Consider the following 25,271-nt stretch of genomic DNA (forward strand, 5'->3'; position numbering starts at 1 on the left):
TTTTTACTGCAGTCGTCTCCAAAGACTTTAGTGAGGATTATGACCAGCTTTTGGCAAGTGTTTTAAAATTATTTAGGAAGATACAGACCTTATTCAGAAGAGTTTAGAGTCTAAGGAAGGTGAAAAGTATCACAGAAGTTGACCTACTATAGAGGAAAGTAAGAGGGAGGTAATAGTCTGTTACTGAAAGAATTTGATGGGTGTCTGCTACGAAATAACTCTCCTTTTCAGTATCCATGAAAGGGATAGAAAAACAGCCTTGAAACTAGCCAAACTGACCTTCCAGACCTTTACCTTTAGTTTCGCTATAAACACAGATAGTACATTTGTCTTAACCATAAAATCTAGGCAAACCTATTTTTCCTTCTCTTCTAAAAGCTGCTCCATCTAAACCAGTTAAAACCTCAAGGTGTCTTGAAATGTCCTGTTTTGTAAATTTTCATCTCTACTCACTCAGATGTGCTCCAGCCACTCCTGTCAGGTGGAGGTTAGTTTTCTGACAAATGGCAAACAATAGGTTGATTCTAGATTATTTCAATATAAAGTGAATATGTTAGGTTATAAACCTGATGCTAGCTCTACTGCTTAGACAGTAGCATCCAGCAACACAGTAGTCATAGGCAGCTGATGATCTATAATGTCTTAGCAGGGCTCTTTTTTGAGTGTCTAGTCTATATATATGTCATAATTTCAAAGGAGCTTTTAGACCTTTTTTTTTTTTTTTTTTTTTTTTCCTCTCTTGCTGATCCTACTTCTTATTGATGCTTGATAAAACTATTTTTGGAAAATGTATTTCCACAGTCTCATGTAAGTGTGGCATATAGTGATACATCTATTAGAATCAACCGATTGAGAAGTAAGAAATTGCTTTTGTGACTTTCTTAATGTAGTTTAAAAACAATAGATAGACTTTTTCAATCCATTCCTTATGAAGGATCACACATAAATATTTTAACACATCTTCAACGGAGTTCTGTTCCGGACTCTGTTCCTATTTACACTTATATTCAATCCAGATGTCAGTTTTGCTGAAATTTCATTTTATCCATATTCTCGCTCAGCTATTGGCTTTACAAAATTGCTTGTTAAGTGTTATAACTTCCCAGTAGAGTTGTTGAAATTCAGAAAATACAGAGCAGTTTTCTTTTTTACTGGTAGCAAACGTGTTAAGCTGATACAGACATTACAAAGACCACTTCATAATTTTTACTGGAAAGTATTATCTTTCCAAAATAAATATCATAGGAATGATGGCAGCAGCACTGGCACCTTAGACACTGTTTCACTTCCACAGGTCAAGCACTTTTTTTTTTTTTTTTAAATGAAGAATAAAAATAAGGCATATTAACTACATAGCAACAAACAAAGGCATTACTCAGAACAATTAGCAACAATCTTTCCACCCTGATTAGTGTTGCATGTGGTCTTACCCAGTAGAAGACACTGTTGATACAAGCTTGTAAAGTCTTGTCAAGTGGAGTTTGGAAAGTAATGTAAGTACTGAAAATACAAAGTACTGAAATACAAACTATGGCGATTTTATACAGCAGAGAAATTAGTAGTTACCTCAGAAATGAACCCCAGGTGTCAAAAATGTGTGAAATGTTTGTGACATTTAGGTGCCCAACTCCCAAAGGAAAACAAAAACCCTCCCTTTCAGTAAATTAGGAGCCTGAAAATGACACGGATTCTTCTAATTGAAAATTAATTAGAATAGACTTTTATAATATCAGTAGCTTTTGAATATAGGACTTCTGTTCACTGGAAATGTTTGGAACATTTATTTTATGTCCAACATGCTCCCTGTATCAAGTGGAGTAGCCCTCTCAGTTCTAGCATATCCATTACTTGGTAGGAAGTAAAAGCAAATAAGTCAAGTATCTCACAGACGGTCTAAGGTTGTGCCTTCGGACAAATGCAGTACGACATTAAGGACCAAAAGGATTAGATTTAATCCATTGGATTAAAGATACTCTGAATTGTCATTCTTTGTTACTCTTTAATACTCTGAATTTTAATACTCTCTCTGGCTTTTCTCTTTTCTCTTTTTATTTTCTTACTTTTTTTTTTTTTTTTTTCTTTTTTTTTTTTTTTTTTGTTAAGAATGGAGTTAAAAGCTCTTTGAGTCTGTTTATTGTGCATTCTGGATTCAGCTGCTGGCTGTTTGTTTTAAGAGTCAAAGTATTTTGACAAAAAAGTCTCATATTATCTCTACCATGTAATTCCATTCCATGGTCAGTGACATTTTACGTTTCAGGCTTTAGTTGAAATCCTGTTTAAGCATACAGATAGATAAACTATCAACAAACCTTTTTACAATCTTTCATCGTTCTAAATCAGTTTGGTAATAATTATGAATTTCTGACACATCATATGGAGCTGATATCAGTATTTTTTTATCCATAAACAGCAACAGATTTCAGATCTTTCAAATCTTTCAAATGCTTTTGTTGTTTAAATCTTTTAAGTAAAAAGAATAGAATACATGAGATTTTCTATATTACATCAATTTTTAAAATACCATTCATACAATTCACATTTAATAGAGATGAATTTATGCATGCTTCAACAAAATATTCAAATGTGATATATTGATTTTTCATGTCAAAGAGAATTTTTTGCAGTTAGTAGTCTCTCAATGAGCTTGACAGGTTGCTTGCCTTTCAACAGCACAAAGACTTGAACCACCATTTGTGCAAAAAGAAAAAAGTTCCATCTTCTTTCATCTCCATGTGTGTACATGCATGAGTTTCCTTTATGCTGTTATCCAATCCTCTGAATACAAAGACTTAAGCAAACTAACCAATGACTGACCATGCACAGAGCCTTGCCTTTGGCATCAGAAGCTGCAGAGTCCCTGTCAGTCTTCCTGATTTAATTTTAATTCAGTGTCATTATTGCTTCCTTACAAAATGTGGCCATTTGGAAACCCTAGCAACTGAAATCGTGCTTTCTATAAAGCAACATCAGTGCAGACTTCTCTGCTGAGTGTTTGCCATGCACAAAATTCTTTAGTTTCCTAGTTGAAGCTGTTAACCTCTGCATCTTTGGATTTCAAAGTATGTGTGTAGTAAGTAGTGATGTGACAACTGTTCAATAGGTAGCTCTGCTCTAAACAATATAACTCTGCTCTAAAGAATATATTTAGTTATTCTTTCCCAAACATCAAAAAGAAACAACTGCTTTACAGTCTGTTCTGTTCTGACAACAAGAGAGCAGTGACTAAAGGCACTTTCTGCTACTCCTGCATTAACTCTCAAGAGGAAAGACTGGACAGAGAGTTTGGATCAGACAGAGTTTAGATCTTTTGCAGTGCTGGCTCATATCACTCGAACCAGATCACAAGGACCAGCTGATGGTTTTACATGTGACTGTTGCATAACTTTCTAGTGATCATACCTCAAGACCCTTCTAATTTATGCCAGATTTTAAATCAGCTTACTTGAAGTGGATGTCTCCATGTGCTTTAGCAGACCTATTCAGCACTTCCCACTCCTAAGCTTTAAAATTAACAGTTTTGGATTCCCTTTAAGCTCATTTTAAATTCTAATAGAATTGGAGAGAACTTCCAGCCCAGTCACTGTGCCATATTTGTGAAAAGCACAATCTAACAGAATGAAGTGAGGCCATTGGTAACATGAAGGCCAGGGAAGTTATACTCCAAGTCTCACCTTTGCAGCTCCTGTCATCTTCTTGGGCTCCTATGCAAGTGGTTATTACTGAGTTCTTATTAAACACAACATAACTGAAAAACACAGTAGGATGGCCTTTTTTTTCAGCCCATCGCCTATATATCTGTTTCCCACACCACAAGCATGTGGATGCTTTCCATCTCTCCCCTTCTTGCAACTCCTGCTATTTCTCTCCTTATTCTTTTTCCCTTTGTCTTGTTACTTTACCAGAGTGTTGTGACAACTCTGGAGCAGTCTCAACACTGATCTAAGTCCATGTGGGTGGCAGGGGATGGGAAGGGAGAAACTGGGAAGCTGCATGGCTTCTCAACTGCAGCTGAGAGGTTGGTGTTACTACCAGCTACAATGGGGCGAAAGCTCCCTCAACTTTTCCATCACCCCCTAGGGAGATCTACACCTCAAACCCCATCTTTACATGGTGGGCATATTAAACAGAAGTGTGTTTGCACTAAATGTGCTTGAAGTGGATCCAAAACACAACAACTTTCAAACAACCTGTGTCTGGGAGCAGCAGGAGAGGTGCTGCTTGTCACAGTGGGATGAGCCAGGAGCTGAGGGTGAGCCAGCACTTGCAGTGCTCCCCTAAATGGGCATCACCCCATGGGGGCTGAGCTGGGGCTGGTAACAGGGTCCCTCAACAACAGACCTGGCAAGAGGTGAAGCAGGTCCAGGGTCCATGCAAGAGATAGGGCCAGAGACAGAGCTGCAGAAGCTACATAGCTCAGGTGGGGACAGGCAGATGGCCTGGGGGCTGAAATGGGGTCCTGGATCATGGCAGGGGAGCCCCAGGGGAGGCTGGGCAGTGGCTTCAGGGATCATGGGAGCCCTCAGGTCCCTAACAGGCATATAGTAGTGTGCATTATGTTGCTTGGGACCTATACAAAACTGCAACATTTGTAAGATCTTCATAAAGGTTATAAACAAATTCAAGCTTTCTGATGTTCAATATTTTCCTTTAATAACTTAGGTTCCACATTTGCTTTTTTTTTTTATCACTCCAGTGCAGTGTCCCTTTCCTTTCCTTTCCTTTCCTTTCCTTTCCTTTCCTTTCCTTTCCTTTCCTTTCCTTTCCTTTCCTTTCCTTTCCTTTCCTTTCCTTTCCTTTCCTTTCCTTTCCTTTCCTTTCCTTTCCTTTCCTTTCCTTTCCTTTCCTTTCCTTTCCTTTCCTTTCCTTTCCTTTCCTTTCCTTTCCTTTCCTTTCCTCTCCTTTCCTTTCCTCTCCTCTCCTCTCCTCTCCTCTCCTCTCCTCTCCTCTCCTCTCCTCTCCTCTCCTCTCCTCTCCTCTCCTCTCCTCTCCTCTCCTCTCCTCTCCTCTCCTCTCCTCTCCTCTCCTCTCCTCTCCTCTCCTCTCCTCTCCTCTCCTCTCCTCTCCTCTCCTCTCCTCTCCTCTCCTCTCCTCTCCTCTCCTCTCCTCTCCTCTCCTCTCCTCTCCTCTCCTCTCCTCTCCTCTCCTCTCCTCTCCTCTCCTCTCCTCTCCTCTCCTCTCCTCTCCTCTCCTCTCCTCTCCTCTCCTCTCCTCTCCTCTCCTCTCCTCTCCTCTCCTCTCCTCTCCTCTCCTCTCCGTGTTTTTTTTTTTTTCAAGTTTTCTTTTTGATTTTTCTTTTTCTGAAAATCCTGCAATCCCTGGATACTACCTACGTGTCAAGAAGAATGCTTATGCCTTAAAGTCCTGGCAGTACAATATAAGATATTGTGAACTGATCATTTTTTGTGAGTTTCTGGACTTTTGAACATTCCCATGGCTCATCCTCTGGTAGCTGCAATGGGCAGCTGGAGAAATTATGCTCTAGCCAATAGCTTACATTGTCAGCAACCTGCTAAGTTATATAAATAATATAAATATATATTAGCCTGACAGTAATGAAGCAGCTTTCTTGAAATTATGAAGCCACTTTTACTGAGGTGCCTACTAGTATTTAGGTAACTGTGCTATTTATGTCTAGTCAAATTTTCTCTAGAGGCCTCCAGTATCCTAAAGAGTTCGTTGTACTTGGGCTTACACATTTGGCATCACCCCCCCAGTCAGGAGGCTTGGAAAGAAGCAGGAACCCATGAGGAGTGGGTGTAGAGATGGGACAGGGACCTGGAGAACAGGCAGGTGGTGGGAGGCAGAGCTGTGGGCTGAGGCTGTCTGAGCCATAATCTGTTGTGGCTTTCACTGAACGCCACTCCCCCTTAAAGTCTCCATTTGAAAAGTGTCATTGCTGCCTGTGTGCTGGGTTGGGTTTTGGTTTCTGTTTGTTTGTTTGTTGCCTTTTCCCATGACTCCCTCCTAAAAAGTTGTTTCTCTTCATTTGGGAGCCACCTTCAGTCTGTCCTCCTCCCTCCCCATCCCACAGCCCTTAAGGCACTGTGCTTGTGCACCCATTGCTCCCTCCTGGCTGTGCTGCAACCACAACAGGAGAGATCAGGGATCTTCGCTTTCAACTTGTCCCACAATGCTCAAATCCATACCTTTCACTCCAAGCTAAACCCACCTCTCTATTTAAGTTACTTTAGCCCATGTGTTTTTTTCCTGATCAAAAAAAAAAAAATAATATATGGGACTGATTCCCTGGTTTATTCAATCTGCGCTGTGGCACTCTAGCAATGCAAAGCAACTGTAAACCCTGCTTAATTGGGCAATTAAACTTTATGACTGCTCTGCACCACTGAAGTGGTAAAAGGCAGCCAGGAAATCTCACCCATCAACTGAAAAAGCCACGTATGCACAAACACCTCCTCAGAGCAGACCCCAGGCTGTGCAACCCCCATGGTTGGCCCCTGGCCACACGGGCTGCAAGGCTGAGGAGGGCAGTCGTGCACGCAGCAGCAGGAGTTCACCTCTGCAGGAACGCGAGCATACCCCTTTCATCTTTGAAATGCCCTTTTTGTTGTCTCATGACCATTTGTTAGTTCTACTTGGAGCCTGTTGCGGTCAGCAGCGTTGTTTGTTTAATAAATGAAAATAAGAGAAGGGAACTGAGAGCTCAGGCTGCCCCGTGGTGCCTGCAGGTCCTGGCCTGTGCTGCAAGCCTGCTCCTGACCCCGCAGGCTACCACAGACCAAGATCCTTTGGGAAGGCTGGGACCTAGGTGTGGAGCTCACACCATGAGCCTGCCCCTGACAAGTCTTCTGTAACTGCCCGGTGGTGTTTGATCAAGATGCCTCTTCCAGAGCGGAGGTGTTAAGCAGGCCAGAAGGGTCCAGTGGCTCTGGCTGCTTCGTAAAGGCCATCATCTGGTGATTACCCAAGGGAACGGGAGCTCCTTGCTAGAGAGAGGAGCCTGAACTAGCCATGTAAAGGCATGAGGGCTCAAGATGAACTTTGGAGATGTTGAAATTTGAAGTTGCTGCTGATATCCTTGTCAGTCACACACAGTCCCTAGGAAAAGCAGATTTTTATTCTAAAGCAGGAAGATTTATTTTAAGATTATGTAAGTAAAGCAACTACTCAAAAGCTGCTATTGCTTTTTCTCACTTCATTCACGTTTATATATATATATATACGTGTATACATATATATTTGTTGTGTTACAAAACTTGTTTTTGCAGTTACTCTTAGCAGTGTCAGTAGCTGGGAAACGTCCCTTTTAGATTTTGTGGCTGCTTGGTTACCATAGCCTCTTGCTATCCAAATAGCCTTGCTCTGTCAGGGCTGTGAGATGGGGAGAGATAAACACACAGAGCAGTTGTGGCTTCCTGCCACCAGCCCCGCTCAGCGAGCAGGAAAGCAAGAACAGATGAACCGCTGCTGCAGCGGCAGTGGGAAGCTGTGGCCTCGCAGCCATGGGGCAACCGAAAAACACAAAATGGCTGTCCCAAGAACAGGATAAGTAGCCCCCGGCTCTGTGCCTGGTTGTAGGCCCACCTCTCTGGTACAAGAGTTTCGAGGCAGCCATCACTCTGCCAGGGAAGCAGTTTGTGTAGAGGCATATTGAAAATAAGTACCAGTTTTAAGGTAAAGCAGTTGGATATTATATACGAACCTTACTGTGGCAGTAGACAAATTAAAAATGATGCAATAGAGCCATTTGTCAGTTGCGACTAAGTGTTGCCTCAAATTAAGTGTTAGGTGTTGAGTTTTGTCACTTGACCATACGTTTCCGTTGTTTATTCAGTTTTGGAAATTGTGGCTAGACAGGAATAAAAAGAAAACTAGCTGATGGGAGAGAAAAATAAGAGAAATGAAACAAAAACAACAGAGTTAAAATTAGAGAAGCACCAGTAGTGCAAAAGAAGCAGGATCACAAACACTAACAGCTCTTGAGCAAATCAACCTTTCCCTTCCCTTCAGTGAAGTGTGGAGCAGGCAGCTTTCCTACCAGGAGCTGCAGGGCGTGTTTCTGATATAGTAGGGCTTTGTAACACGAGCTTAATCAGACACGATTTTGCAGAGGGAGGGAAATAACATCATCTGTTAGTTGTTTTTTAACGTTTGGTGAGGTTACATGTGGTGCAATTAGCTGGTGCTGACAGTAGCTAAGCACAACTTTGTTTCATGTTAGAAGAAAGTTACACAATGTTGTGGGTGGCAGAATATTTTGGGAGGTACAACTTCGCTGCGGACTGTGTTTGCATCACTTCCTGAAATAGAGATTGGCTGATATGATAGATTTTTATTTTTATTCTGCTTTTCTCTTGAACCATGTTACACTTGCATGTAGTTTGTGGAGCTAGGTTTTTAGATGATCATAAATGCTCAAACCAAGGTGCATTATATTTTTATCTAAATTCTCCCTGACCTTTTATTTTTTTTTTCCCCCCTCTGGTATCTCAAAGTAGAAATTCTACTAAAGAAGTGAATAAAAAGGGTATGGATTTACTGAGTTATAAGTGTATTTCTTGCAATATTTATCATCATTTAATTCACTTTACTTTGGGCTGTCCTCAGCTTGTGTTTTTTAATATGCTGCAGATTTCGGAGCTGACAGTGGGTAACTGCGAGAAGCCAAGAGCCGGTCAGGATGCAACTGGTGTTTTAACTCACAGGAAAGTGTAGGAGGCAGTGAGAATTTAAGTTTCATGAGTAGGAGAATTTAAGTTTGTTTTTGTTTTTATTTATTATTTCCATGGGAAAACTATACCTCTTTTCAGTCCCTTGTGCATTGGGAGATGTGAAAACGGGAGGTCTGGCAATTTCCTGCATTGTACTCCTGCAAACCCATGACAGCAACTGTCAGCATCCTACCCTTTAGCCTACTACTTACCACGGACTGAGTATTTTTGCTGAAGTGATTAGCAGAAATTGATTTAATTATGATATATTACACAGATAGTTTCAATCTCTACCAGGACTGGAGGGGAATACAACTCTACAAGATGGTGTTTTGGCTTGTCTGGTGTTTCTGTATGACGTTATTTAATCAAAACCCATTTGTTGCATTGAATCAGTCTTCATTATGCTTTTACAATTAATGAGGACATGGGAACAAGTTTAGCTTTGAGAACTAAAACATACTCTTTCTTGCACTAACCTCCTAATGATTGACAATGAAGGATATGAGATGTAGACATGGTGCATCACTCAAAAACGACTGCTTGTCAGATTAATTGTGCAAGAGTCCTTACTGTAATGAAAATACAAATGTTTTTTTGTTTTGTTTTGTTTTGTTTTGTTTTGTTTTTTCTGTAGTGATTTAAATGCCTTCATTTTATTTCTTATTTTAAGTCATGTGTAGCTAATGAAGTATCTCAGTATCCTATTTCCTACAGTGGTTGCGTGAGACAAAAAAAAAAAAAAAGGGGGGGGGTGAAGGAGAAGCACATGAACCAATACACCTCTTTCTTTCTTTCTTTTCTCACTTATCCAGTGAAAAGCTAGCAATTAGCTCTTCCTCCAGTGGAAACTGCACATGGATTATCCTGTTTAGTAGGCAGCTTTGGATCACCACTCCCTGAATTCATCACACCTCTTTTAAATTTATTTGTACTTTGACTTATAATTTCTACAGTTCAATTACTTTACATTAAGTAAAACAACAATGAAAACTCATTTTGTTTTCAGTTTGCTGTCTACCAATTTTATTGGGTGTCCGTTATTGTAATAAAGAAATTTCTTCTCCTATGAAGAAAGGCTGAGAGAGCTGGGGCTGTTCAGCCTAAAGAAGAGAAAGCTCTGGTGGGACCTCATTGCAACATTTTAGAACTTAAAGGGAACTTATAAAAAAGACTGAGAGAGATTCTTTGCTCAATTGGATAATGACAGGACAAAGGGGAATGGTTTTAAACTAAAAGAGGGGAGATTTAGATTAGAGATTAGGAGGAAATTCTTCCCTCAGAAGGTGGTGAGGCACTGGAACAGGTTGCCCAGAGAGTTTGTGGATGCCCCATCCCTGGAGGCATTCAAGACCAGGATGGATGAGGCCCTGGGCAACCTGATCTAGGGTGTGGCATCACTGCCTATGGCAGGGGGGTTGAAACTAGGTAATGTTTAAGGTTCCCTCCAACCCGAGCCATTCTATGATTCTATGAAATAATGAATCATTATTCTGTTCTTGATACCAACCATGTTCTTGTAGGTCCCTAGCATGTCTTCTTCATGTGTATCTTTCTCAAGGTGAAAATTTTGATCCATAAAGTGTTCTCAAATGGTCATATGTATTGCTCATCTCTAAGATTTTTCTACCACTGCTTTCCAAAACTGATCACAGTATTCAGATGTGGATCACAGTGGCACAGTCATCTTGTGATTTTATTTTATTTTTTATTATTTGTCTTTCAGTCATTGCTGACCATTGCTGTTCTATGGTGGATTTCAAGATGAATGTCTGATAAGTATTTTTTAGATTACCTCTACATGTCCATGTCCCTGTGTCCTGAAGTGGAAGCCTATGTTCCAGACATGTTTTGTTTTGTTTATTGCACTCTGATGGCTAGGTCCTTAATCTTATATCATCTGCTCTGAAATCAGTATGTATTCAGAGAATGGCATAGTGATTTTCAGTTTAGTAAGCAGTGGGTTATTAGAGATCTTTTGGACAGCAGAAAACAGGTTTGCATTAAAAGTTAACCTGCTTTAAGTACTGTGCTGTTCTGCTCAATAATAATATATAATTTCCACATAGACTATGAGACATTGGAAAAAATGGCCATTAAGCTTCATCTATGATTAAAATTATAACCTTAAACTTAATTGTTATGGTCTCTTATATCAATCTAGAGGGTGCAATATTGAATTACTTTAATTTAGCAACATGAAAATACCATATATATAACAAGGCATACTGTCTTTTCCTTCTTGATGGTGGTCCTCTTTGATCCCTACTTAACTTACTGCTTATAAAAAGAAACTCTAAAAGAGCAGCACCTGGGAAGGTCAAAGAATGAATCTTTGAAGACTCTTGTTCAAATATGCCAACAAGAATTGGAAGTTACTGAAGTACTAACAGAAAGGTAACCAAAGCTTGATGTGGCTATATAAGGTCTTTGGAAAAGACATTATTTTGCTTTTTCAGTATTAATTATATCTGAAAGATCCTGTTTCCCTTCTTCTCCTGCCCGTCTTTTGCAGATTAGATGGCTATCTGTTTACACTGAAAAGGGTTTCTGCCCCTACTCCAGCTCTCTGTCTCTCCTGCATAATAACAGCTGCTAAAGAAAAAATACTTCTTGATGCTCTGTTCAGTCATCATTGATGGAATCTGTCTTGTTCCAATTAAAATGATAAATCCTGGGGAGGTGGCAAATTTCCCATGCTTTAATAGAGTCTCACTTGAGACAGTTGTGTTCAGTTTGTTGTGCTATGCAGAGGCTTGTTACTCAATACCTCTCAGTTTAAATGAAGGCTGCTTTTGTCTGGGAGCAGGAGCTGGAATGCTAACACACACAGTACCCATGCGGCATGCAGCTTCCTCAGCTTGTGTGTGGTTAGGTGCTGGGCTGCTCAGCCAAAGATTTTGATCTGCTTTAAATCAAGATCTGCTGAAATATGCACACCTCTCTCAAATACTTCATCACTTTCTAAGCAAAATCCTTATCAACCTGTTAGTTCTCCTTTATAAATACAGTGTCTATTTCCAATGAAGGATAAAACATTCTTTTTGGCATCCCAGTACCATACATTGTCCCAGCTTTGTCCAGAATGGTACAAGCTTCATTTGCAAAGTATTCCCTGGAATAAAGAAACAAAAATCTGGAAATACTGAATGCTGTCATTTCACACAAGTGGATGCAAACATTTTATGTTATTAGAAATAATCTTTTGGTTCTGGTCCTTTTTTTTTTTTTTTTTTTTTTTTTTTTTTTTTTTAATTTCAAAGGTCTTATTTTCATAAAAGTACAGATATACTTTCTTTTCATCAAAAGATTCATTTTGACATGTATGCTTTTTCACTTAGAAATATTCACCCAAATTTTGTTTAGAGCTTTGGGGATGTTAGCTCAAACTTTTGTTATCCTTGTTTTGCTACTACTGAGAAAATAAAGAGCAGGAGATAAAATAGTGCTTTGTCTCCTTTTCTAAACAGCTTTTTAGGGTTTTGCACTTTGTGTAAAGAAAGAAAAATAAATAAGACAAAACACCGCTCTACCTTCTTTCTCTCTTTCTTTCTTTGTCTTTCTTTCTTTTTTTCCTGCCTTCTTGCTTTCTTTCTTTTTTCTTATGTTCCTAGCACTGAACTGTGCTTGTAAAGAATTGTGTCAATATTTTGGTAATTTATCATAACATTTATTTGTTTGTTAACACTTTAAAGCAGTATAAATTACTCAGAAAGACAGCGAAGCTAAAGACAATGTCAAGAAACTATTATTTTTACTTTAGAGCGGTATTTTAGTCTATATTTTACAACATCTGTGTTCAAGATCATTAATAATGTGTTGTGTTTTTTAGGAATACTCTATGCTTCTTGTAAAACCAATAAAATATGACTTGGTAATCATGAAGATAATAGTATTATGTATATAAGCAAGAAATAAAATTGTCCCTCTCAAATTTGTTCATAGAGATTTAACATAAAAGATAGAGCATTCTACATTGAATCTTGCTCCATACCTCAGACATAGTGAAAACCCATCAGCAAATGCAAGTAATTATCCATTGGTTTCATTGGGCTGCAGTTGAGATCCTATAGATTTAAATTATTATTTATTTTTTAGGAAAAAAAAAAAAAAGAGTTTAGTTAAGTACAAAACGTATTAGAAAGCTGTGTACGGTTTTCACATTTCCAACAGCTCGCTCAATTCGAACAAAAGACCTAAGATTTGTATTTACCTTTATCTTTGAACTGAGTCTACTGTACCAAGGGTGACTTACATTTTTAAACACTTAAAAGCAAGAACCTTTTCTATTCTGAAAGTTAATAGAATTAACTTCTATGAAGTTAATTTTGATTTCTGAATGTTTTTATATTTCTACATCCAAAGGACTTGTTGGTAATGAAGTACTTCAAGTATTTGGAAAAATATTACAATGGCGTTAACTGTTCAACAAGTGTAGAGGTCATGATGGGAGCAGCCTTCTGCTTCTGTAGTTGTGGAGTTCACTATTTTGTGAAAAGAGGAAAAGTATGAGGCAATAGATACTCAAAAAAGCACATTTCACCATCCCCAAAGGGTGATAGGTAAAGCCACAGGGAAACAAATAGGCTGGGAGAACAGAGGCTGGATAAGCAAGCCACTGCTGGGGAAGGTTCTGCTACCCATCCAGACGCAGAAGACGGCAGCTTAAAAAGCCACCATAGCTGCAACAGTAAAAGTAACACATTGTTATGGAGGAGAAAAGCAGAAAGGCTGTGACTGTAAGGGGTAACAGGAAATCCTTCTGTAATTGCACTACTGGTAAGAGGAAGGCTGAGAAAGCTTTGGTCTGCTGCTCTGAGGGGAGGAAAGATATAAACAGAAGATGCTGAGAAGGCCAAAGTGTTTAATGCCTTTTTGCAGCCAAACTCTCCTCAAAGGACATCTGCTACCAGATGGCTCACACGAGTCACACAAGTGACAAAGGGCTGGAGGAAAGAAAACATAAGCACTTAAGTTTTAAGATTCCCAAATCTGCTAGCGAGAATGAAGCCTGATAAAATTCGTCCTGAAGCATTAGACAGACTAAGCCGAGATCTGCTGTGGGGGATTAACCTCATGTGAATGTAGCTGACTGAAAGTTAGGCACCCAGTGGAAACCATTAATCTGCTTTAGGGTGGGATGAGTGGCTTTCTCCATTTAAACCCACCCTTAAGGGGCATCAGGGCCAGGAGGGCACCCCCTGCTGTGTCTCTGTCCCTTGCCTCACAGTTCCCCCACGTGCCCCAGGCCCAGGACCCCGCATCAGCCCTGGGCCTGTCTGCCACGGCCTCAGCAAGGCCACAGCAGGGCCGGGCTCCAGCTCCCCACGGCCCTGCTCTGCAGGAATACTTAAACTGAAAAATATATTACCAGGTTGTCCCCCTCCCTTTTTAGTAAATATTAGCTAAACAGGGAAGGGAAATATCCACCGACCCCTGTAACAATGAAGATTAAATCTTTTCCCTTGCCTGCTACAAAGTGTGGAAGAACCATCTGAAATATCTGCGTCTGGCACCTGTTCCCTCCACATCCTGACCTCCATGCAAAATGACTTTGTTTTCCGAGTGTGTCATTGAAATGAAGGTATTCACTCCACGCATATCTACAATATTTGCTCACCCCTTAGAAACTGCAAGTATTCTGCACCTGGTAGGTTGCATAATCTGGCCCGATGAAAGAGAAATATAGTCTATAAGTCCTTAACATAGCCCTTTGATCTCTCTTCTTGCCAGCAGCCTGTCTCTCTGCAGTTTCCTTTTACAGGGTGATTTGGAGGTTCCTTTTAAGTAGCTTACATTTTATCTCTTGTCGGACATGAAATAACTCCACAGGCTGTACTGGAGGGAACATGTTGTTCTGCTGTCACAGGCACAGCTGCCTGGGCAGAGGAGACTATTAACAATACGGCGTCCAGATAAAATGAACAGATACCTGCAAAAAAAATTGCTATCTCATTAGAGATATCCTATCTTGCAACATAGTGCTTTTGGGATCCCATTTGGCTAGTGAAATATGAAATAAAAAGGAAAGACATGCAGATGGTCTATTTTAATCAGTTTAATTAAAAGGAAGGCTAGTACCTACTTTTACTTCCTTTCATTTTAATCAAGAAAAAAAAATGTAATTTGTGTACCACAGACAGCCAAAATAGTAGGAAAAAACTGCTGCAGTTTTATCAGCTTAATCTTTTTCTCCTGCATGTCATTTGGCATTTGCTCTCAGAACTCATATGGACAAAATCCTTAGAAAAATATTCAAAGGGAACACTGCCAAATTTGGTGGCTGTGTCCTAGTTAAACTCTCTTTCCTCTTTTAGCTTTGTGCTGCAAATGAAAGTCACCCAAACAAGAATGTCCATCTGCAGAAAGGTTGATTACAGAGTTGCCTGATTGGTACATCAAACGGACAGGGATCTGTTATTTATTTATTTTTTAATTGGAAAAGTACCAACCCCTTATGAAATGTACCTCTAGTCCAGCAGATGTAACTGCAGTGGTGGCAATAGAAGAGTCAGTACCACCTCAGTCCCATTATCCCTAAGTCAGGATGGGAGCCACTCTTGCCCTGAAAAGAAGTCAAAAAAGTTAGTGTTTTACTAATTTTTCTTCAACTATTATTAAAATTTATTGAATACAGAAAGGCCTATTTATTTAGGTACATCTGAATCACAAGTGGAGAGTGATGGGATTGCTTTTATTTTTTTTTTTGTCTTCTCCCATTTATTTTCTGAAATTTACTCTATGTAATGATAGCCTTGAGTATCAAAAAGGCAGAAGTCCAGCAGTTGAAAGCTGTGGGCTCTTCATAGAATAAAAACCCTTTCAGCAGTTCTGGACAGAAATGCATTAGCAGAGTTATATGGGCAGGTTTATCTATCTGAAATCAGTCTTGGTTAAGAAGGCAGTACAGAAGCACAGAGTACAAAATACTTTTGGTGTGCAAAATGTCATTGTCTAGTGCATCTCTGTGTGCCCTGATTTCAGGCTATCGATGCTCTTAACTCTTTCATGTGGGGGCTTATGTTCCCTCCCATCGCGGCATTTGTATGAGTGGCTAGCCCAGTTTTGCTCAGAACTGTTGGTTTGCTTTGCAGAATAGTCTGGGAAATGTTTAGCCAGAAGGCTAAACAGGCTCATTATTTACTCACATTTACAAAATTTTCTACAAAATGTCTACATTTGTGTTAAAGTAACTTTAGAAAACTATTCCAAAACATTGCATAAATTCTGTGTCAAGAATGAAGCATTCAAGTCTTTGTAAAGTTAACCTTTCTCCTTTTTGACTTCCATGCAAATTTGAAATGTTTTATTTACTACAGTTGAGGACCTTATATGTTCACGCCAAATTTGTTCACAACTTTAGCAACATGATTTCATTTTTTAAGTCAAATTATAACTTTATAAAAGAGACTAATGAAGTCTGTTTTGAATATATAAAATATATATAATTTGTATAACAAATTCACAGAAGTCAGCTAAGAAGACGAAATTTTGTTTGAAACATTTTGCAGTGCTTTTGTAATATGAACTCCAAACAGTCTGGATTTGCAGACCACTGGATGTCACTTTTGCTTTACACTTATAGAACAAAACCTTGAATTATAAGGCCTTTAGCTTTTTATGTGGACACATATTTCTGATGCAGTGCCTGTGGTGGAAAAGGATGTCACCTGGTGTCTTCTACTTCTCTACTTCCAGACAAATCTCCCAGACGATTACGCTTTCTTCTGTGTCATGCTAAATGAGGACAATAGAAGGAAAACAACTTGTAATAAAAATATAATCTAAAAGCAGTGAAGGTTCTGTGAGAGACACTAATCCAGGCCCCTTTCTGTGCAGTATACAATGAAGAATGGTATGCACATGGCTTCTTTGATCGCAGTAGAGGTGACTGTAGTCCCCCACCTAGGCTCAGGTAGGAAGCAGGACATAAACACAAACTGAAATATCTTTTTAAGGATCCTAATGGTATACGATAATAGATTCTTCAATTACTTTGCTGCATTTGCATTATATTATTAAAAGACCATCCTAGGGGAAAGCACAAAAGACACAATGGCTGAGAAAGAACACTAGAAAGCAATTATTACTTTAAAAAACATTGTATCATGAAACCCCTTGCATGGATATTCATTTTTCTGACAAGACTCTTGCTCCTGTATCTCCCTGACAGAAGAATTTGAATGTTAAATTTCTGTAGTCAACTGTTGAGGTGGAAACAGCCTGGAACAAGAAACCAATTGAAGCATAAGAGAAACTTCTGTAGAAAAAAAAAAAAAAAAAAAAAAAAAAAAAAAAAAAAAGCAATTCTCATGAGAGCAAGAGGAAATACACTTCTAGAGATGAATTAATGTGGAAAATTCCCTTCACCCAGCCTGTAAGACAAATGACTCTCCACTGACTACCCTACTGTCCCTGTTTTATCCCTTCTGCCCCAGGTGGGACCCAGAAGCAGGGGCAGGCTGGATGCTGGTACCAGGGATGTGAAGAAGCTCAAGCTCAGCCCTAGCCAGACGGGTAACCTTGGCCAGGCAAACTCCAGCACCAGCAACAAATCTCAAGATTCACCTCAGGCTCCTAGGCAAGACTACTGTTTTCTAACCTAGTCCAGGGACTGTTTCAGAAAGTGGAGGCAACTCACACAGGAAAATACATACACAGTTAATTTTTTAACTGGGCATGTATTTATATACTAACAAGGCAGTGAAGAAGAATAAGGAGTTTTTAGTCTTAGGTATAGTTACAACCATGCTTCATTTAAAACGAATAAATAAATAAATCATTCAAGATAAAACACTTGAACATATTTGACCACTCTCTCCCTTTTTTAATATTAACAGGATTAAATTTTGTAAATCTGGCAGTAATATGGTATGACAATTGTTGTCTAATGACATGATATCAAAAGAAGTCTGCTTCTAGAAACACTGTACATATGTTCATGTATGTCTATGAAATTTAACAGAGAAAAATTGGTATGATGTGGTATTTTCAAAATTAACTGCACTTGCAAAAACACCATATTTAAAAATGACATAAGGATTCATAGATGTTCTAGTACCACTGTAGGCCTCAGTTGCCATAGGAACTGCTTTGAGGTGCCAAGTATTTTTCTAACATCAGGTCTTTACCATCTATTTCCTCCTGCAAACATCATTCTCAGTAACAGTCAAGAAAGAAAGGTATGTAGCAAGCTATGAAAAATGGTAAAACTATGGAACAGGAATGCACAAGACATCTACTCATAGTGTAGACAGAATAACCAAGGAGCACAATTTTTTTTTAATGCAATGACATGAAACAATAGTACCACAATGAACCATTGGTGCAGTTTTATTGCTAAAATATGAAGTATATTATATGTTTTTTAAGTCATATACAGCACTTGACATAAAGTAGATTGAAAGCAATACCCGTGAGATACGATACAGCACTGCAGATTCAGAAAATCTTTTCAAGATCAGTAAACAAAAAAGGAAATAAGTGATGCCATTTTTAGTGTTCTTCAGTTTCTATGGATACAGAAAGCCAAGCTTAGAAACTGAATGATGCATGTTAAATATGGTAAATGAATAAATGTGTAAATAACAGTTTATTTCTGAATGTTATTCTAACTCCCTGTGCTTGAGTTTCCCATACATGAGCTAAAGATGAAGTAGAGTATAATTACCTGTTAATTGCTTTTCAGAAAACAGATTGCAAGAAGAAATTTACAGCATTAGGCATGAAAACATTGGTTTATAGTTAAACTGAAAAGTACAATAATACACATAAGAATCAGCTGTTGGGGCTCAGTTCAGTTACCCAAATACAGGCATCTTGCATAACTTCAAATGAAGCAAAGGTCACCCATCTTCATCTCTACCTGCCAAGTGTGTAGGACTCCCACAGATCCTGTATTATCAGTCTCTGATGGGTGGCTTAGATACCCCAGAGCTTCTCAAATAGCATCAGGTACCTAAGTTAAGCAATCGAATCACTCTCTTAGTGACTGAAATAGCCTTCAGGCTACTAGAAGGACAACTAAACAAATTCTGGGGTTGCGCTCAGGCAGCAAACAATGAACTAAAGGAATTATACTGGGGCATGCTAATTGTATAGAGGAATTAGCAGACAATGAATGGAGAAGTTCATCTGGGAAGGGAACATGAGAAAAAACTTTGGGAAATGATACAGTGAACACAAAAAAAAGAGACACAGGTTTTGTGTTCAGATAAGATCAAGACTACTGATGTAACTTGCTTGTTTCTTGACGTATCAGATCATACTGGTACAACTTACATTTGAATGATTATCTGGCACAGAATACTGGAAATGATTCAGTATTTAAGTACTGTAACAGGCTAAGCTCCTTTTTCCTCACAGTCCATGTACCTTGGCTCTGTGAGTATTCCTCATTTAAATATAGGCTTTGTTTTTTTTTTAAGGTGCTATGCAAACCTTGCTGAGATTTTGTTGAAAGTATGCATTTTTTAATTCACAGGAGAATATACAATTTCTTTACTGACTGTATATATATATAATTAGCTACTTGTTGAAATTGAGGCAATTTGATCTCTTCAGGTTTGGCGTTACTCTGTGCTACTGCTGCTCTTCTCCCTGTGAGGAGAAACTGTTGCTTCACAGAGACATCCTCTTCCTCAGCTCCATCCTCTGGCTTGCATATACTTGCCTGGAATGGCCTCACCTCTGCTGGCCTTTTGGCTTCATCAGTCCTACCATCTAATGCTGAAATGGCAAACACACCAGCATCGCAGCCACACCTATGGGTTTCTTCCAGTTACTACCCGTTTATCCCCAGATAAGTTGTTTCTCTTCTTCATCATCCCAAACTTTCTCTTTTAGATCACACCCATAAGAGGAAATCCAGAGAAGAATTTGCTTGACCTGAAATTATGAACTGTCAACAACATATACTTGAGGAAAAGTCTCACATGTCCAGCATTCCTCTGGGTCTACTCTTTTTGTGCTCTCTACCTTCCTGAAATTTTGGCACAAATCCAGCAACTCATTTATGTGAGTATTCAATTAAGATGATATAAATGGCACTAAATCTGTCTCCCATTTTTCATGTAAGAATAGGACAGCACTTTGTGTCAGATGAATTAATTTAATTAGAGTATTTTGTGAACACCAAAATCACCTTCATCATCCATCAGTGTAAAAAATAAATGAAGAATGATTAATGTCTTGCCAAGTGAAGGTATTGTGAGAGTCTGAAATATAACAGGGTCCAAATGCAGTGCATCACATTTTTTCAATCTGTCAGATCATTATTTCCTTTCTTTTTTTAATCTTCTTTAGTTTGATTATTTTCTTCTTTTGAAGCCATGTAAAACTGTCCCAGGTTCTATCTGATTTATTTTGTTTTATGCTTGTCTGAGAAAAAATTGTAAGAAAAACACACAGCATGTGAGGATGGATGCTAAATTTTACCAAGATTACTTCAGTCACAACAGAAGAAAAGGAAGTCTTCTTTAGAGTGTTATTGTAGAGTGCAAATTCACGCAAGAGCTTTCATTTTTAAAGAAGTGATGCTGTATTTGAATTGTTCAAGGAGTTAGCCAATTGCAGATACATAGCTTATACTGTCCTGTGAGCTCTCCTGTAGGCATTTAGCTGTAATAATTTGATCAGCTTTATTGCTGTAGAAGAAGAGAAGGGAGTTCTCTGACACTTGCATTCACATGTATTTCCTCCAAAATATTCCAAAATGCTAATTAACCTGGACAGCTGTAGCAAGCAAATATGAAGTAGGAAAAAGCAATAGATTGAAAGAAACACAAGAGTTTTGTCCAGTTGGTTTTGTTTGGGACATGTTTAAATTACGAAATGCACATTGCAGTGTGAGATATGTACAATAGCTTGACAGAAGTTTTATATCTGGAATTAAACTTCTCCCAAGCTACAATGAAAAGCCCCAAACAAATCTCTTAAAAGCTCTTTTTGCACTTCTTTGCATCAACATACATTTTCAGGACTGCTTCTAAGACAGCCATTGTATTAACATTTTTGCCAGTATTTACTGTGTGAATTAACTAATTCTATCACATGGTATGAACTACAGTGCTCTGGTTTTTAAACTTTATTATTATTATTATTTTCCAAGAGTATAATTATGCTGGCCTCCAAAAAGGGATTGGGCAATTTTCCCTGTTTAAAGGGTATGACGAAATGTTGGAAGTATTTGAAGCCCAAGGAGCTTCTGAAAAGATTTATAGAACTTACTGCTATAACTGTCTAGCCCTGGAGAGCTGCCATTTGGAAGGGCCCTGCTAAGACTTTGAACTTAATTTGTCAGCATCACGTCTCTAAAATGCAATCTGCAGCACTTCAACTGTCTCCCCAAAACTACAGAATCATTGCCCTGGTAAACTGAGGCATATCTGCATGAGTCTGGGATCCCACAGGAGCTGGTTATGAAGAAATTCCCTTGGAAAAATAAAATCTTTATCTGCTGGAAGCATCTCCTGTTGCTCCCTTGCTGTGTGCTATTGGCACATGGCAGTCAGAGAGCAGGGGCTTTGTGGTTCCTTTATGCCCCAATAATCCTGGCTACTCAAATAGCCCTTTGAGACTGCTGGCATCTACACTAGCCTTTAAACCCTGCTATACACTGGCCCTGACAGGCTTCCAACCAGGAGAAAATAAAGTTGGCTCAACGCCGTGTTTGCACAGCCTGGGTGCTGCACTGAACACTCTCGTCCTCACTCTGATGATCCCAGTTTGCGTTTGTATTGAGGTTTTCGCAGAAATGGCAAGGCTGTATTTTTAGGTAGTGTGTTTGTAGTATTTTCCTCCTGCTCCAATTGAAAGCCAAATGGTTGGGAGGCTAGCATCTGTGAAAATGTTGCATATTATTGGGTGGTACATAGAGGCTATAGTATCACTGACGTAATTTCCAAATTCAAAACGCTGTTGTATATTAAGAAGTTACTAATACTCATGCTGTCAGGGGGCAACTGAATTTCTTCAGCTGGAAGGGCACTACTGATCAGCTGTCACTGAAGCGACAGCTTTTTAAGACAGAAATCCTTGGCTAAAGTATTTGCTTGTTTTGTCAGGAAACATGCCTGCACGCTGTGCCTTCCACAGACCTGTATGTATTTTCCAGCACAGTAAGAAGGGCTTCTAAGACAACCTTAAGACTTTGACATTGACAGCTTAAGCCATCGACTGTAGACTGATGCATGGTCTAAAATAACTATCATAGCTATGTCACAGGCTAAATATCTGGAGTCTGTTTCTGTCTTAGCGAAAACAAAATCTATTCTGGATGTGAGTTGCTGAATTTTTAGCTGAAAGTAAAAGCTCTAACCAAGCTTAATTTAACTGCCTCTGGGTATTGACTTAAGTCATTTAACGTTAGGATAGAAATGAATGCCATACATATTTGTAGGTTGAGATTTCTCTCATTTGATTTTTAACACAGTATTTAAGGTCTTCTCCAAGAAACACTGATTGAGTGAATTCCTGGTCCTAATTAATTTAATGGCAAAGCTCCCACTGATGGTTGTGGGGCTGAGATTTAACTCACAGTATGAAAGTTAAGAGTAACTCTTTAAACAATTGGATAGAAACCTGAGATCTAGTAGGAAGGGCATATATTAAATAGATAATAAGTTTATTTCCAGCCTGTATGCCAGCAAGCAAGCAATAACACGTTTATATCATTTGCAATGACACAAGGAAAGCTACTACTTCTTGCAAGTAATATAAGATGCAGCAAATATTTGTCCCACCCATTTTTTTTCTATATTTGGAAAGTTAGTCTATATTCTGAAGTATTTACTTTACTTCCTGAATCAAGACAATAGTCACTGCTCATAAGAAAAAGAAATCCCTTGATTATGTCTTTAGATAAGGCAATTCATATTTAATGTGAATAATTTTAAAACAAACAAAATAAGTAGGAATTTCTGTATATACATATACTATTTTGAAAAGTATTATCTGTATTCATTAATACTTTTCTGATTACTGTGTGACTATAAATTCTAGAATAATTCATCTGTTTCAAATAATAATGAGATGAAACACAAAACAAGTAGATTTCTAAGCAGTTTTAAAATCAACTATAAAAATCTTGGGAGACACTTCATTATCTTTTTGAATATTACATGTGCCTTTGTCATAGCATAAATAAATCATTTTAAGAGCTCTTCACAGATTACCAGTGCAATAAACAGCATGAAAGCAGATAGTCAGCCACCTGCAGGGACTTACACACCAAAATTACCTGCTCTGACCTTGGAGAGAAGAGCACATGTTGCAGGAAGGCAGAGCTTGAAGGCAGCACAGACAGGCGAGCTGTGTGCATCTGATTTGCTGGCTCAGTGTCCTGGTAAGTGAATCTGTTAATAAAGAGACAGCCCAATTTTAGAAACAGGGAGTCCTCCCGTGCTGATGTGCCACACGCAGTACGTGAAGCACGGTGGTCAGTGGAATGTTTCCAGTGTCAATTTGTTTCTTCATCAGATGAGTTTGGCGAGAGCAGATTGTAGACACAGAACACAGAAGGACGTTGAATGTTTTCCTCCTCAAGTGTGATACTGCTCCTATGTATGTCCTGTTTTTCTTGGGAGAAGCCTCTTTCAGTCACCGTGTTTTACTTCCTGGACCCAGCTTCTGAAGGGCTCTTGCAGATGTCAGAGCCAGTTGGACCTGCTGGGGAGATGCTGTTGAGCACCGGAGGAGGCAGGGCTGTGGGTGGGAGGATGTTGAAATCCCACCTGGAGAGGGAAGGTGGCCTGCAGCCTGCCACCAAATGAGTGGATGGGGGAAAAGCTGGTGAGGCGATTTCCAAGGAAAGGAACTTTTCTAGTAGCACATAATTTTTTTGTTTAATCTGCATATTAAAATTAACCATGGAAATATGAGTTATGTAAAAACTTACTCTGACTTTCATCCTTGAATGAAAATGGAAATTGGAGTTTAATTGCTGTTTAAATGTCTGGAATGAAAAGGCTACCAAAGGTGTTCAAAGATCCATGGTCAAGGCATTTTAAAAGCAAGTTCAAGGAGGAGCTTTATTTGACCCACTGAAATTAATAGCAAGATTTTCATTTGCATCAGTGAAAAATACATCCTTTGGCCAATTTGCCGCACAATTTCCTGGTATAGGGCTGGACTAAGAACTGAGCTAGGGCCATTCAGTGCAAACCATAGCAGATTTGTATTCAGTAGCTCTTGATCCTTTGAAGCAACAGATAAAAATTTACCAGGAATAAGCCAGCTAAAGAAGTTTTTCAGTCTCCTTCACACACACACACACACCCTGCCCCTGCTTGCTCCCCCTATCTCTTAACACGGAGCTTCATAGCACATACTCCCACATCACACCCCTGCAAAGCCCCTTCCGAATAAATCTGGCATATGTTCAGCCCTGAATGGAAAGACAGACCACTGGTTATTGGGTATTGCTGGGTGGGAAGAGGGAATAGGGAACACTTTTATTTGAAATTTTTTGTTTTCAGAAGGAAAAAAAAAAAAAAAAAGGAATCTCCGTACTTTTTTGTCTTTTTCTAAGGCTGGGAGCCTGAAAACTGAAAAGTGTTCTTTTTGCATCCAGAGACTCCCACAGCAGGTGTGTGTGTCCTTATGTTCACTTCCAGAAGATCTCTCAATTTGCTCTCCACCTCATCGTTAGCCAGTGACTTCTAATTGTCCTGTGCGCCTTTGACCTCCAGGCTCATGAACCGGGTGAACCAGCAATTTAATTTCAAGATGGAGCCTCCTATTGCTCAGAGAGAATTGTTCAGAAAACAACTTGTGCTGTACTGCTTTTTTGTTTAGTTTTTCAATAACTTCCTATTAAGGAAGAGCTTATGTTACCTTGCTCCTCAGTCACACGACACGTAAGGCTGTATTACTATCTTTAGAACATTTCATATCAGCTACATGTTGCTTTAATGACACATGTAATTGCTCTCAGTCGGGATCATCAAACATTACAGTCTAAGAACTATTACAAATTCATTTGTTACTCACATAAATTCAGAGAAGCAAGGTATGTATTCTGGGTTTCAGGGATGCTGTGAATTTAAGTGTAGCCCTTGGGGTCAGGCAAGAAAGCCCTGAATGGGAGTCTGTGTGGGCCCCACACAGGGGGTGCATCAATTTTGTAACACATCACTGGGAAGCAGTCCCAGCTGAGTTTCAAAAAGTGGTCTAAGCTGTAAAAAAAAACATCTTTTACAAAAATTAATTAAATCAAACAAAGCAGTTAGATAGCATCACAATGCAGAAATACCACCTTCATGTATAAGGCTATCTTCTTCAGCCTGCATTACAATTACATTTATTTCATGTGAATAGTTAGCATAGAAGAATTTATATATATTAAAAAAAAAAGTGTCAGACTGAATTTATTATATGCAAAGCAGATAACACCTTTATGTTAGTTTTTAAGTAAGAACGTGATTCTAGCAATACTTTTGATGTGAACAGTCGAGGTTATGAACAACAAAGGATAGAATGAGTAAAATAGGTTTACGGCGTGAATCATGCAGCTGAGTTAACACTAAGAGGAAGCAGATGATATATTTATCATCGTAATGTGCTCTTCATGACTCATCTAAATGCAAAAAGATAAAGTATGTG

General features: G+C 38.9%; 1 long non-coding RNA gene across 1 annotated transcript; it reads right to left on the minus strand.

Annotated features, from left to right (window-relative positions):
• Positions 1-5,254: 5,254 nt before the first annotated feature.
• Positions 5,255-24,862, minus strand: LOC137849468 (uncharacterized). Its single transcript, XR_011091904.1, has 9 exons — positions 24,660-24,862; positions 22,909-23,023; positions 16,340-16,406; positions 15,138-15,228; positions 13,080-14,601; positions 12,664-12,736; positions 11,610-11,784; positions 7,661-7,807; positions 5,255-7,056 (listed from the first exon to the last, which is right to left on the minus strand). It is a non-coding gene; the product is annotated as an uncharacterized lncRNA (long non-coding RNA).
• Positions 24,863-25,271: the final 409 nt, after the last annotated feature.

This window comes from Anas acuta, chromosome 1, assembly GCF_963932015.1.
Source record: "Anas acuta chromosome 1, bAnaAcu1.1, whole genome shotgun sequence".
NCBI classification, from domain to species: Eukaryota; Metazoa; Chordata; class Aves; order Anseriformes; family Anatidae; genus Anas; species Anas acuta.